We start from the raw sequence: 13,398 nt of genomic DNA, 5'->3' as shown, positions 1-13,398 counted from the left end.
CCGGAGTGGCTCCGCCCCTTCTGCGGGGCCGAAAATCCAGACCCCGGCTTTGCGGCCTATGATCCCGGTGTGGCTGCCTGAACCCTGACGGATCGCTGGGAAAAGATTGCCCACGGTGAGTCTGGTCCCCCGGGGACGAGGGGGAAGACTCGGAGCGGGCCCTGACCCCTGGTGTAGCCGGGCCCGGCTCGGGAGGCCCGCCCTGCGGCCGAGTCTCGGACCCGAAGATAGAGATCCCTGCCCCTGCCTGCCCCGAGGCGCTACCGTTGGCGGGAAGAGCCCAGGAGGATCTTGGACCGGGCCGCCGCAGCAACGCGCTAGACCCAGGCGGCGCCGAGTCTGTGTCTGCCCGGGTGCTGGGGTCTGCACTCTCTCCCTGAGGGGAGGCCGGCGGGGCCCACTGGGGGGCCACCTGAGCCCTGACCTGCAGCTACGAGAGCGGCCGGCGTCCCTGCTGGTGTTGGGAGAGGCCTGCGGGGACCCCCCTCGGACCACTGCAGCCCGGCCCCGTGCTCTGAGCGAACCCCACCTGGGAGTACCGGCGCACCAACCCTGTGAGCTGGATCAGGCCGCCTGACACTGCCTGCCCCCCCCCCGATACTTTGGAGGGGCTCTCTTTTCTGGATAGCGGCGGCTCTGACCCGCTGCTGCTGCCCGGTGCGGACACCCCGAAACGGGGCTGAGTGGGGAAAGGGGACTGGAGCTGGCCGCGCACACCCTGAAGCAGCTCCCTGGCTCTCCGGGCAGCGGAGGCGCGCTGTGAGATCCCGGGGTGTTACTCCCACGACTGGTGCCTGACCTGATCCACACAGAACTCCCCAGAAGAACCACCACGCACCCGGACACCAAGCCAGTGGCGGAACCACCGGGGGCCGCCGACCCACCTGTCTCCGGGGCCGCCGCCTTTACCCAACCGACCGGCCTTGAAGGCCCGGGCCAGCTCGGAGGGTGAACGATGGGGAAGCCTAAAGGACCTAAGGGAGAGGGGGGCCCATCCACGGAAGCGCCAGACGACTCCTCACGACCCCCCACGGAGTTACAGCGGATGCAAGATCGGATACTGGACGCCATTGCAGCCACGAAGGAAGCTTTGCACCAGGATATTGGTCAGGTGGCGACGGGGCTGGGGCTTCTGCGTGCAGATCATGCGAAGCTGGTGGACAGGGTCAAGGAAACAGAAGATACCCTGAAAACTGTCGTACCGGCTCAGAAATCAATGGAGGGACGGCTCACGGACGCGATGGAGCGGATACACGCCCTGGAAAGGAGGGCAGAGGACGCAGAAAACCGCAACCGGCGGAATAATGTGCGCTTGGTGGGCCTTCCGGAAAAAAAGGAGGGCACGGACATGGTGGGCTTCCTGACCGACTGGCTGCAAACGGTGGTTGCCCCGGAGGGCCTATCTCCCTTCTTCACCTTGGAACGGGCGCACCGTGTGCCTTCCCGGCCCCCACGTGAGGGCCTACCGCCCCGCCCAGTGATCTTCAAACTACTCCACTATAGAGACAGAGACTGGCTCCTGCAGCGGGCCAGAGATGCAGGCCCATTTCAAGTGGACAACAGTAGGGTCACACTGTTCCCGGACTACACGTTTGAGACCCAGAGGCAGCGGGCCACCTTCCTCTCTATTAAAAAGGAGCTACGCACAGAGGGGCTGAAGTATTCGCTGTTATTCCCGGCCAAACTCCGAGTGATTGTGGATGAGAAAGCGTTGTTTTTCGAAACTTCAGCAGAAGCGTGGACTTGGTGGGACTCCTACAAGGCGGGAACAGACGGGGCCCGGTCCCGGGCGGAGGAGGAGTACCAGAACCACTCAATCAGGCGATCACGTAGGCTTCGTAGCCGTGGCAGAGGGCCCAGGAGGCCAACGACCTCGCAGACTGAGGAAGAACGGAAGGCGGCACTACTGGCGGTGAAAGAGGTGTCGGGAACAGCGCCGGCCCTATCGACAAGGGACTCGGCCTCGGAGGCCCTGGCTACGGGCTCGGACACTGACTTGTCGGGGTTGGAGGGCGCCAGGGGCCCGAAGGTCACGCCGCAGACATCGGGAGAGATCATCGGACCCTGATAGCTGTCCACGAAAGTGGTGAGATATGACTTTGAAGGTGATGCCTCCACAAACACTGGGACAGACCACTGTAAGACTTTTCTTTTACGAGTCACATTGAGTATTAATGGGCAAGGGGTTGGGGGACGGGTTTGGTAAGGGTCAGTAGCCAGTTCACGTGCCACAGGGCCCATAAGGCCTCCGTGGTGTTTACTACGGACTGAATAGTTTCGTGGGCACGTTTGCTCACAGGTTTGGATGGGAGTGACTACTTTGCAGTTAGGTCCTATTCTGGGGGTGGGAGGGCCTGGGGTAGTTGGGGAGACCCGAGGTGGGGTTAGGGGTGGGGGGAAGGGGGGGGCGTTGGGGACGGGGAGGGGCGGGATGGTGTCAGGTGTCCGGGTGCGAACTGTTATTGGACTGCAACGACTATATTGGGGCAATGGCTAGTATGGGTTCACTGAAATGTGTGTCCTGGAATGTGCGGGGACTGAATTCGATGGCGAGGAGGCATAAGGTACATTCCCACCTAGTTCGCAGAGGGGTGCACATCGCCTTTTTGCAGGAGACCCATTTAACCAAGAAGGAAGGGGCTGCTCTGCAGCGGAGATGGAGAGGGCACCTGTTTCACACCACATACTCGGGGTTTGCTAGAGGGACACTAATTTGGATCCGGGCGGGGGTTCCCTTCCAGGTCACTAGGCACACTGTGGACCCAGATGGGAGATATGTGGCAGTTGAGGGGTTGCTCAGGGGCCGCCAGATAGTCCTTTGTAGCGCCTATGCACCGAACGTAGAGCAGGCTTCATACTTTACCAGGTTATCCAGGCTGTTGGCCTCTTATTTAACTGGGCCGGTGCTGATGGGGGGGGACTTCAACTCTATCGAGGATACCACTTTAGACAGATCGCATCCACCACTGAAGGCATCTCCGGTACACAGGCTAGCGAAACACAGATCTACTTGGCAGGGGCGGTGGGACCTGACAGACGCTTGGCGTGCGCAACACCCGACTGAGCGGGATTACTCCTTCCACTCGGGTATACACGACCTTCATGTCCGCATAGATGCGTTCCTGTGCTCCCGCTCGGTATTGCCGTCGGTGGCCCGAACGGAATACCTGGCGCGAACGATATCGGACCACAACCCCTTGCTCCTCACGCTGGCCCGGATGGACGAGGTCTCACCGATCCCGACATGGCGGCTTCGTCCAGATACGCTAGATGACCCACCGTTCAGCGGAGCATTGGAGGAGAGGATCTCCCAGTACTTCGTGGAGAACGAGGGAACTGCCTCTTCCAGGGCCGTGGAATGGGACGCGTTGAAGGTAGTGGTGAGGGGGCACTGTATAGGGAAGTTTGCGGGTGCGCGGCGGACGCTAGTAGATGACCTGGACAAGGCTGAGCGAACTCTGCGAGTGGTTGAGAAACAGAGGCCCAACCGCCCTGATTTGCAGGACAGGGTATGCGCTGCGCGGGAGGCGGTGGCGGTAGTGGTGGAGCGCCTCCGTAGTTTTGATTACAAAACGTACCTAACTAAGGCGCTTGCGGAGGGGGACAAAACGGGGACGCTCCTGGCCTGGCTAGCTAACCCCAGTAGGGGCGCAGCTCCGATACTATCCATGGTGAATGCAGATGGCTCTTCATCCACCTCCCAACCAGATATATTGCGTTGTTTCACAACATATTACGAAAGGTTATATGGGAGGGAACTAGTGGACCGAGCCGAGATGACTGACGCCTTGCTGTCGGAGACCCAACTGCCACACCTCGAGCAAGAACAAGCAGAAGCCCTCGGGGGCCCGATTGACCTAACGGAGATTAGAGGGGCCATTAAAAGAATGGCACGCAACAAGACACCGGGTGTGGATGGACTGCCAGTGGAATTTTATGGCAAATATATAGATATCCTAGCGCCACGCCTCCAGCTCGTATACCGCGAGGCGCACGAGAAGGGGGAGTTGCCCCGCTCGATGCGCGAGGCGATTATGGTCCCCTTACTGAAACCGCGTAGGGACGGCACTGATCCGGCGTCGTACCGACCTTTGTCGATGCTGACGACAGATTATAAAATACTAAGCACTATATTAGCCGCCAGGTTGGTGTCCCACATGCAGGACTTGATTCACAAGGACCAGTCAGGCTTCATACCCACCAGAAACACGTCACACAATATCCGCAGGTTGCTGAGGCTTGTGGCGGACCCTCCACCGCTCGCCAGAGCCCCTATGGTCATGGCGATAGACATAGAGAAGGCCTTCGATAGCCTGGATTGGTGCTACCTGTACAAGGTGCTGCACAGTTTTGGTATAGGTGAGGGGTATGTGCGATGGACGAAAGTGCTCTATGCGTCGGTTGGAGCCAGGGTGCGGGTAGGAGCGCTGATATCAGATCACTATGCAGTGCATAAGGGTACTAGGCAGGGGTGTGCACTCTCCCCCCTCTTATTTGCCCTCGCGATGGACCCATTGGCAGCGCTGGCCCGGGGAGGAGAGTATTACCAGGGGCTGGAAGTCGGCGGGATCCACCACTACATATCGTTGTACGCAGACGACCTCCTGCTGTTCTTGGACAATGCAGAGGAAGCGGTGGAGGGGGCGGAGCGCCTTTTGGCGCGATTCGGAGAGGTCTCAGGCCTGAAAGTGAATTGGGCAAAGACGTGCCTCTTCCCACTCCGGAAAGCGGAGCGATGTCCCTGGGCCCGCCCCAAACTCCGTTGGGAGCCGGACTGCCTCCCTTATTTAGGAGTGCACGTCTACCATGATCCCGCTGACCTGCTGGAAGGCAACGTCGGCCGCTGTATTCGTACGTTACAAGGGAATATGGCCTTTTGGGCCACTCTTCCGCTGTCCGTGACAGGTCGGGTATCCCTGCTTAAAATGATAGCCCTACCGAGGTTGTTATATATCTTTAGGACTCTCCCAGTGTGGGTACCGGGAAGCGTCTTTCGTCGCCTGAAATCACAGATAGTGTCCTTTCTGTGGGGTGCTGGTAGGAGGAGGATAGCTTTGGCGACCCTGACCCGCCCGAAGAACGAGGGCGGCCTCGCGGTTCCGGACTTCGAGCTCTATTATTTAGCTGCCCAGCTGCAGTTTTTCACACAGGAGGTAGCAAGGGTGTACCGGGGCCCGGAACAGGAGAGGGACACTGGCACCCCCCGCCATGTACTGGCGTTTATCACCCTGCAACAGAAACTCCTACTACGGGGATTATCCCAGGAGGAACGGACGCTGAGGCTCTGTTGGAATCGCATGCAGAGGCGAGCGGGTCCGGGTCATCCATATGCGCCTGAGATCCCACTAGGTATGTTAACAGCGTTTCCGCACGGTGGTGACTGGTCGAACCTCCAGAACTGGGAGGAGGCTGGCCTGCATGTGGTGGGGGACCTATACTCTGATGGGGTGCTCATGCCTTACCAGGCCTTGCAGGAACAGTACGACCTTCCTAGGGGTGATTATCTTTTGCATGCGGCCGTGGTGCGCGTGATCCAGACGCACTGGGGGGAAGGGCTGCTTGAACCTCCAACGTCACCTGCATGCCAATACACAATGATGGCTGCGGGAACGATTAAGGCAGTCACATGTCTACACTCTAGACTACTCGAGGCTAATCTACAACCCCTGACGCGACTTAAAACCCAATGGGAGACGGACCTGCAGAAGGGAATCCCGGACACTACGTGGGCTCAGCTGGTTCAGAGGGCCAGGAAAAGCACCAGAAACGCCCGCTTTCAATTAATACACCTCTACATACTTCATAGGGCCTACCTTACCCCGCAGAAAATATCACAATACTTTGGCGCAGAAGACGCAGCGTGCCCCAGATGTGCGCTGTTAGGCGCGGACTTACTGCATATGCTGCGGGGCTGTCCGTACCTACAGGACTTCTGGAGGGAAGTGGGCGACACCTTGAACGAAGCCACAGACAGGGACCTGTTATATGACAGTGCGACTACAATCTTACACTGGTTCCCACACACACGCAACACTAAACTGACGAGCAAATTCATAGACATGGGCCTACTTATTGCTAAGAGGGAACTTACCAGGGGATGGAAATCAAAGACGGCGCCAACACACCGGAAATGGCTGGCCGAATTCCAGAAATGGGCGGCAGCAGAAAGCACAATCAGATACCAGTTGGCACGTAGAGGGTCAGACGAGAAAGCTCAGGAAACAGCGCTAGCATGGGAAATTTTGGTCCAGGCACTCAGGGACGATGCAGTGGAGAGTGAGGAGGAAGAGGACATAGATGACCCCGGGATCCAAGGGGAGGCAATGCCGATCCCGGCACCTACCACGGACACACACACTCCATGATTTACTCTACAATCCGTAGCTAGCCCACATACTTCAATGCACTTTTACCGAACACAGGCACTGGACACCGCAGCACACCGGAGGGGAGGGGGGGGGGGGAACGAGGGGGGAGGGGAGGGAGTTACACTGCCCCAACGACACCAGGAATCATAGTACACACTATTGAGATGCTAGAGGGGAGGGTTTGGTTTACAAAAAAAGTTAAAAGCAGAAGGCGGTTGACCACTGAATAAGCCACCACTGAGTAATGTGGAAGAGTGTTGATTGCAATCGTTGCCACCCGGCCTCAGGGATGCGGGTTACGAGGCTGTGTACATACTATTTGGTTCCATGGTGAACGCTAAGGTCCCGCACAAACAAAACTGTGTATACACTATCGTGTGAATTTTGGAATCTGCAATAAAAACTGTTTTACAAAAAAAATAATGTGTCCCAACTGAGATACACTGTGCTGGAAGCTGTAAAGACTGGCCCAGGCATCAATCCGCATAAACAAATATTAGGATCAGAATTGAACTCTCTACAACCGTCAGGGTTGAATGACCGTATTGAATTATCTTGTCTTCTTTGATTTATGTTTTCCTCAAATATTATATTGTGATTGCAGAGAATACATTTGTGCATTGAATATAGTAATGCTATTTGTTTTCACACACTCAGCCACCTTAGTTGATTATTATCTGCAATAGCAGCTACAACCTGTGTTGTTGTATGTATTCCAAACCTTTTATTTTACATCACATTTCTTTATTGTCATTCACCAAACAAAAAAGAAAGGGCTCCTTTAATTTCCAGCCTGCAGCGCGAGGTAGACAGGTGACCACGTCACAGTCTCGACCACGCACCGCATACAAAAAGTACAGGTCTCCTTAATCCTGCCGTGCGAGGTAGATACGTGACCTCGCAACTGTGTTTTTCTGCGTTTAACATGCACCTCGTACTAGGAAAGAGTGTTTGGAACTCTCTTAACAGGATGTCTCACAGTCCGTGAACCTCGAGTAATGCCATTCACGAATTCCGAGTAAGTACTTAAAAAGGAGATATGGCAGCGAGTAGAGAAGTCGATAGTTTGTTGAGGTATAATGCACGCAATGAGCTTAGCGTAACACATGCTGAGTGGAGACGACTTTGTCAAATCGATGCGTTTTCCTTGCTATTGGCACGGGTGAGCCAAAAGGCTCACTGCATATGTAATTCTAATTGTGAATAGAGCGGAGTGAGACTAGTTCATAAGATGCAGCCACAGAAAATAACACATTTAAATTAGGGTTTTATAATGTTTCTGATATTGAACCGCGATATATTTTGATTAGATTGCTAGCTATTGTTCTTTTTCACAATAGTGTTATTTTGTAATTGGAAGGGAAACATGACCATTATGCTTTATAATGCAGTGAAGACGAAGAAGCGATACAAGTATTCATTAGGATAAACTGTTGTACGCAAGATAGTAATCCGTTATGTTTATGAATTCTCAATTTTTTGATGCATATGTTATGTTTAATTAGCTTCTTGTTAATTATTTTCATAGACCCCTGAGGAAGGGTCCATGGAGTGACCCGAAATGCATTGGGTTATTGAATTCATGTGACGCAAATGCAAGATGAATTGGATTTGAATCGTTTTGAGTTAATGAAGGATTTTTCAAACCAATGAAAATAAAAATAAAATAAAGAAGATTGAACCCATCGTGAAAACAGTTTTACAATCATTGTGAACGTTAGAACAAGTGAAACTTCGTTGTTTCATGTAACAAGTGCGCACATTCCACAGGGAAGGATTTTCCTAACAAGACCAGTACCATCTCTTTCTAGGTTTTCCACATTCCTTCATCTCCATCCATGGCGAATGTATGGATTACATGACATTCTTTCATCAGATGGGTGGCCAAGCAAGCAGACAGAAGCAATTATGGTGTTAATTTAGGTTTTAGTGTTGAGGATGCAGACATTTTTTGTTTGGTAAGAGCGGATGAAGTGGGGTCAGCTGTTACCGAGTTTGAACGAGTTGGCTGCTTGTAAGCCATTACCTAAGGTTTTATTAATTAATTTGGGGGAAAATGATTTAGTTCAATTGTCCGGCCTGGGACTCCTTCTTGAAGTAAAAGCTGACTTAGCCTGAATTGTGCTTTCTTGGCCCGATACAAAAATCGTAGTTACTGCACTCGTACCTAGGCGAGTGCTGAGAGGCGCAGAGAAGTTTTCTGCCATCGACAGGGCCCGTCAAAAATGTAACAGAGAACTTCGCCAGTTCTGCCTCATCAATGACATATCCTGGTTATTGCATGATGACATTGGTAAAGACGACTTTCAATTTTTCAGATCAGATGGTGTACATTTAACCTTTATTGCAAATTAATTGTACATTGTAAATATAAAAGATAAGTTATCTTATATTTTGGGTCTACGTACGTGAGGTTTAAGGTTTGCACAAGCGGCTTTCCTTCTTGTTTGGGGTCATGTATGATATTAAAGAATTCACGTTTTTTCTTGCAGTAATGATTCTATGGTTTTTTGGGGGTTTGCTATGTCTCAATTTAAACACGCTACAAAAAGGGGCGTGAGTAAGGAAGGGTTGGGGCAGGCAGAATAGCTTAGGTCACAAGGGAAACAGAGATAAGGGGTTGGGGTAGAGGTTCCAGGTGGGGGAGAATTCAGGATATATGTGGGGGAAAAATTCATGGGGGAAATCTCTTAGGGGATATGGGGGAAATTTCATTGGGGGATCGATACTGGGGAAATTTAATTGGGGGATCATGGAAGGGGGGCGGGGTATTTTCATTGAAAGTAATTTGATTGCATTATGATGCTGTTTTATCGTTGCCAATAAATGCGACTTTTAACCCCCATCGGTCTGCTATGTGAGTCATTGCCCGATAGGGTCCTAGGAGTGGCATTCAAAGACTGTCCACCCCGGGCAGCTTCGGGCGCATGGTATCGCCCAAGAGCGATCGCGTGCATGTGAGGCGCCTACCTTAGAACGCGCCGTTGGGGGTAAAGCGTCAGGTAGGCCGGAAGCGCGCTCATTTTATGTCCCACCCACCCTCCCATTTATATATATTTTTGTAGCTACACCTATTGAGGTTCTTTTCCCCTGGTTTCATTGGTATTAGTGACCTTTTTCTCTTGGGAGGCAGATTGGGACAGGATTGAGGCAGGTAGGAAGGGTTGGGATCATGGAGGGGTGGTGGGGGCGGGGTATTTTTATTGAAAGTGAATTGATTGGATTATGATGCTGTTTTATCATTGCTAATAAAAGCAACCTTTTAATCCCCATCGGTATGCGATGTGAGTCATTGCCCGAAGAGCCAGAAGTGCTCCGATTCCTGTGTGCTGCCTCATCCCATTGCATCTTGTGCCATCAATGCACCTTATTGGTCCATATTAACGTTTAGCTTTGCGGGGATGTGGCTACTGCAGCAGTCACACAGCCGCCATCTTGCCCTTCTTCACCTCTTTCATTTTCATCAGTAATGTACCTCTGGGTTCGGGGGCCACTTGCAGTCAGACACACATACACAAACACTTACCTATGTTTCCTAGACTAGGGAATAAAACACGGGTTGTAGCCGTCTATGGCCATACGCAAGTTCCTTACTAAATAATGAGACAGGTTCAGGAGAGTATGTGTTTGTTAGACATTTTCATTGATGTTTCAAGCACTAGAGGGATGTTTGGGAATTGGCAAGTGCATCAGAAAGTACTCAATTATGTTTTTACTACTCTGGGGTTTTGAAAAACTTGAGGAAGTTTCTGTGGACAACTGTGCTTTTTGTGGACACATGAGAGTTTCCCTTGGCTTCTTGGGTATTTTTATGAGACCACCTCGAGTAGTGCCATTCACGAATTCCGAGTAAGTACTTAAAAAGGAGATATGGCAGCGAGTAGAGAAGTCGATAGTTTGTTGAGGTATAATGCACGCAATGAGCTTAGCGTAACACATGCTGAGTGGAGACGACTTTGTCAAATCGATGCGCTTTCCTTGCTATTGGCACGGGTGAGCCACGAGGCTCACTGCATATGTAATTCTAATTGTGAATAGAGCGGAGTGAGACTAGTTCATAAGATGCAGCCACATAAAATAAAACATTTAAATTCTGGTTTTATAATGTTTCTGATATTGAACCGCGATATATTTTGATTAGATTGTTAGTTATTGTTCTTTTTCACAATAGTGTTATTTTGTAATTGGAAGGGAAACATGACCATTATGCTTTATAATGCAGTGAAGACGAAGAAGCGATACAAGTATTCATTAGGATAAACTGTTGTACGCAAGATAGTAATCCGTTATGTTCATGAATTCTCAATGTTTTGATGCATATGTTATGTTTAATTAGCTTCTTGTTGATTATTTTCATAGACCCCTGAGGAAGGGTCCATGGAGTGACCCGAAATGCATTGGGTTATTGAATTTATGTGACGCAAATGCAAGATGAATTGGATTTGAATCGTTTTGAGTTAATGAAGGATTTTTCAAACCAATGAAAATAAAAATTAAATAAAGAAGATTGAACCCATCGTGAAAACAGTTTTACAATCATTGTGAACGTTAGAACAAGTGAAACTTCGTTGTTTCATGTAACAAGTGCGCACATTCCACAGGGAAGGATTTTCCTAACAAGACCAGTACCATCTCTTTCTAGGTTTCCACATTCCTTCATCTCCATCCATGGCGAATGTATGGATTACATGACATTCTTTCATCAGATGGGTGGCCAAGCAAGCAGACAGAAGCCATTATGGTGCTAATTTAGGTTTTAGTGTTGAGGATGCAGACATTTTTTGTTTGGTAAGAGCGGATGAAGTGGGGTCAGCTGTTACCCAGTTTGAACGAGTTGGCTGCTTGTAAGCCATTACCTAAGGTTTTATTAATTAATTTGGGGGAAAATGATTTAGTTCAATTGTCCGGCCTGGGACTCCTTCTTGAAGTAAAAGCTGCCTTAGCCAGAATTGTGCTTTCTTGGCCCGATACAAAAATCGTAGTTACTGCACTCGTACCTAGGCGAGTGCTGAGAGGCAGAGAGAAGTTTTCTGCCATCGACAGGGCCCGTCAAAAATGTAACAGAGAACTTCGCCAGTTCTGCCTCATCAATGACATATCCTGGTTATTGCATGATGACATTGGTAAAGACGACTTTCAATTTTTCAGATCGGATGGTGTACATTTAACCTTTATTACAAATTAATTGTACATTGTAAATATAAAAGATAAGTTATCTTATATTTTGGGTCTACGTACGTGAGGTTTAAGGTTTGCACAAGCGGCTTTCCTTCTTGTTTGGGGTCATGTATGATATTAAAGAATTCACGTTTTTTCTTGCAGTAATGATTCTATGTTTTTTTTGGGGTTTGCTATGTCTCAATTTAAACACGCTACAAAAAGGGGTGTGAGTAAGGAAGGGTTGGGGCAGGCAGAATAGCTTAGGTCACAAGGGAAACAGAGATAAGGGGTTGGGGTAGAGGTTCCAGGTGGGGGAGAATTCAGGATATATGTGGGGGAAAAATTCATGGGGGAAATCTCTTAGGGGATATGGGGGAAATTTCATTGGGGGATCGATACTGGGGAAATTTAATTGGGGGATCATGGAAGGGGGGCGGGGTATTTTCATTGAAAGTAATTTGATTACATTATGATGCTGTTTTATCGTTGCTAATGAATGCGACTTTTAACCCCCATCGGTCGGCTATGTGAGTCATTGCCCGATAGGGTCCTAGGAGTGGCATTCAAAGACTGTCCATCCCCGGGCAGCTTCAGGCGCGTGGTATCGCCCAAGAGCGATCGCGTGCATGTGAGGTGCTTACCTTAGAACGCGCCGTTGGGGGTAAAGCGTCAGGTAGGCCGGAAGCGCGCTCATTTTATGTCCCACCCACCCTCCCATTTATATACATTTTTGTAGCTACACCTATTGAGGTTCTTTTCCCCTGGTTTCATTGGTATTTGTCACCTTTTTCTCTTGGGAGGCAGATTGGGACAGGATTGAGGCAGGTAGGAAGGGTTGGGATCATGGAGGGGTGGTGGGGGCGGGGTATTTTTATTGAAAGTGAATTGATTGGATTATGATGCTGTTTTATCATTGCTAATAAAAGCAACCTTTTAATCCCCATCGGTCTGCTTTGTGAGTCATTGCCCGAAGAGCCAGAAGTGCTCCGATTCCTGTGTGCTGCCTCAACCCATTGCTTCTTGTGCCATCAATGCACCTTATTGGTCCATATTAACGTTTAGCTTTGCGGGGATGTGGCTACTGCAGCAGTCACACAGCCGCCATCTTGCCCTTCTTCACCTCTTTCATTTTCATCAGTAATGTACCACTGGGTACGGGGGCCACTTGCAAACCCTTACCTATGTTTCCTAGACTAGGGAATAAGACAAGGGTTGTAGCCGTCTATGGCCATACGCAAGTTCCTTACTAAATAATGAGCCAGGTTCAGGAGAGTATGTGTTTGTTAGACGTTTTCATTAATGTTTCAAGCACTAGAGGGATGTTTGGGAATTGGCAAGTGCATCAGAAAGTACTCAATTATGTTTTTAGTACTCTGGGGTTTTGAAAAACTTGAGGAAGTTTCTGTGGACAACTGTGCTTTTTGTGGACACATGAGAGTTTCCCTTGACTTCTTGGGTATTTTTATGAGACAACCTCGAGTAGTGCCATTCACGAATTCCGAGTAAGTACTTAAAAAGGAGATATGGCAGCGAGTAGAGAAGTCGATAGTTTGTTGAGGTATAATGCACGCAATGAGCTTAGCGTAACACATGCTGAGTGGAGACGACTTTGTCAAATCGATGCGTTTTCCTTGCTATTGGCACGTGTGAGCCACGAGGCTCACTGCATATGTAATTCTAATTGTAAATAGAGCGGAGTGAGACTAGTTCATAAGATGCAGCCACAGAAAATAACACATTTAAATTAGGGTTTTATAATGTTTCTGATATTGAACCGCGATATATTTTGATTATATTGTTAGTTATTGTTCTTTTTCACAATAGTGTTATTTTGTAATTGGAAGGGAAACATGACCATTATGCTTTATAA

The sequence above is a fragment of the Lissotriton helveticus genome, chromosome 4_1 (genome assembly GCF_964261635.1).
Source record: "Lissotriton helveticus chromosome 4_1, aLisHel1.1, whole genome shotgun sequence".
NCBI classification, from domain to species: Eukaryota; Metazoa; Chordata; class Amphibia; order Caudata; family Salamandridae; genus Lissotriton; species Lissotriton helveticus.
The sequence above is the reverse complement of the archived record's forward strand: the minus strand, read 5'-3'. Positions refer to the sequence as shown.